Source organism: Fopius arisanus, unplaced genomic scaffold, assembly GCF_000806365.1.
Source record: "Fopius arisanus strain USDA-PBARC FA_bdor unplaced genomic scaffold, ASM80636v1 scaffold00010, whole genome shotgun sequence".
NCBI classification, from domain to species: Eukaryota; Metazoa; Arthropoda; class Insecta; order Hymenoptera; family Braconidae; genus Fopius; species Fopius arisanus.
Genome location: NW_011887749.1, coordinates 1,601,027 through 1,603,508, shown reverse-complemented (window position 1 = coordinate 1,603,508; position 2,482 = coordinate 1,601,027). Strand labels below are relative to the sequence as shown.

Genomic DNA, 2,482 nt, shown 5'->3' with positions numbered 1-2,482 from the left:
TCGACCTTGAAAATTGATCGGATATTTCCCGAGAGTTTCGTTGCGTATTTTATTTTATTTGTTTCATTGCTGCAAATATCGTCTGGAGACAAAATAATTGTCAAGGCAGATTCCTCATCATGAAAACATCGAAAAAATAATTATTCCTCATATTGCTGCCTATTTCGAATAAAGAAAATTATATTTATAATTCACATTGATGGAAAATCAAAATTCCCGCTCGATCGCACGGTGGCCCTCTGCCGGTATCGGTCGAACCAGAACTCAAGCAGAGAGAGATATCGAATTAGAGCAGGTAGTTGTGTTAAGTGGATGAGGCCCCTCTCCCAGCTCTGACTAACGAAGCTCGGGAGCCGCGTGAGCCTAATAAGCCCAGGTTGCCGGGCCCTGACATAGACCACGCATGCGCACGCAATCAATATGAGAGACGCCAGGAAATTACTGTTTGTTTTAAATGACAAATCATCAACTCCTAAATTCTGAAACTTGAATCATCATGACCACCAAATGATTTTTTATTAAACTCATATTCGTAAGAAAAAAAAGGTTATCATTTTACTTTACTAAATTAATTATTTAATTGAAATTAATCACTCCTAAATTGTAATTATTGTCTTCAAAATTTCACTAAAATACCACCTAAATATTTGTTAAGGAAAAGGTCGGAAAAAATCAATAATAATATAAGTATGAAATCAATTCCTCCTAGCTTAAGCCTACTATGCATGCGCAAGTGTTCTTACTATATAGTGTACGCAAAAAAGTACGTTTTTAATTTTTATTAATAAAACCATCAACTCCTAAATTATGAAACCTTGATTATAATAACCATCAAATTATTCTCCAGCGGTTGTAATTATTTTTGAATTGCTTACTCATATCTTCTGCTCATTTTTATTGTAGAAAGAGAAGAATCCATTAAACCAAAACTGATTAGTCCTAAATTCTCATTATGTTCTCCTAAATTCCACCAAATTACCACCTAAATATTTATGAAGAAAAAAGTTGGTAACGTTTATAAAAAAATTATATTTCTTCCAAATACACAAGCCGCATACGATACTAGTATCATACTCATATGAGCGTACGTCGCCATCTCGCGGTAGTACGGTGCAGGTACGATACCAGTGAAGCATACTCTGGGAAACACATCGGTACAGCTATCTGGGTATTTTAGAATCGAAACGACGGCCATTTTTTCAGATCTTTCCAAAAATCAAAAAGGATTTTTTTCAAAAGTTCGAGTATTTAAACTACTCGTTACCTTGATCGAAGTACACGCCGTTACAATTCCCCCATAAGCAGATCGACAACACATGTTGCTGTGAGTGGTTTTTCGAAATTAATTGCTCATTGGGAGCCCCCCATAGGAGGGTGGGAATTTTGATATACATGTTTTGAACGTGTAGCTCGAATATAGAAGTATAATATAGAAAAAAATGAGAGTAAAGTTGACTAATCAGAGTTTTCGCTGCACATCCTTAACGGACCATTCAGCGATAGCAAACAAAAGAATACCCACCTTTTTTCACCACAGTTATCGTCTGAATATTACAGCAATTTCTTCAAAAACAAAACCTTTACAATCGGGAAAAATCAGTGGGAGGGTCAGGTGCAAACGTATCCACAAGTATGGATCCAGGAAAGCACAAGCACTATAATTCACATTTGTCAGATAGAAATCCAATTCCCATCAGCACAACCATTTTTTCGAACAATTGTTCCCAAAGAATGGTGACAGATTGAACTCAGAAAATTTGTATTTTAATGTATTTCATTTAGTATGTTGTATCGTAGACAAGGCCAGATTAATGTTTTAATAGAGTCCGTATTTCTAGTTGATTGATTATTACTTGTTACCGCCAGGAATTCTCATGACAATGACAAAAGTAGTGGTTAAATCAACTTTTAAAGGTTCTCTCTGTTCCACATTGGTGTTCCACCATTTCAGAGCTCTACACCCACACCAGATCTGTTCAATTCACTAATAGTTCATCTAAAGGTCTTTTCACTGTTAGTTCATTTCCGTACTCATATTTCCCTTTACAATATCGCTAGCGAAACAATATGTTTTCTTAACTTTTTTCGATGGAAGCCAGGATTGAAAAGAATATTTATATGCGTATTCTTATTGTTGTGGAGAAAAGAAAACCGTGAATGAAAACCCGAGCACAGATTACAGAGGAGATTGCTAGGGCTTATGGAAATGCTCCAATAAGAGTTTTCATTGCGGCGGCTACGGAACTACGCCCAGAGAGCCCGTACGTGTAAGTAAAACAGGTCGCGAGCCCGTGAGTGCCGATAATTTTCAGAGCCCGTGCGTGTCGATAATGTTCAGAGCCCGTGAGTATGGATACGACAGAGCGCGAGCCCGTGAGTGTCGATAATTCGAGGCGGTCGTGAGTGTCACTAAGGTAGGGCACTTATTGAAATAACGATGACGTCCGAAAACGAACGAAAACATCCGATGTACCGGAGAGTG

The 2,482-nt window shown here is 37.5% G+C and overlaps 1 protein-coding gene across 2 annotated transcripts in view; it reads right to left on the bottom strand.

Moving 5' to 3' along the window:
- The window catches only part of LOC105262702 (uncharacterized), a 196,090-nt gene extending 193,921 nt beyond the window's left edge, over positions 1-2,169 (bottom strand). For both annotated transcript variants that reach the window (XM_011298423.1, XM_011298424.1), the window contains exon 1: positions 1,523-2,169. The gene's annotated coding sequence lies outside the window, so the exon portion shown is untranslated. The remainder of the gene's footprint in view (positions 1-1,522) is intronic.
- Between the last annotated feature and the right edge of the window lie 313 nt (positions 2,170-2,482).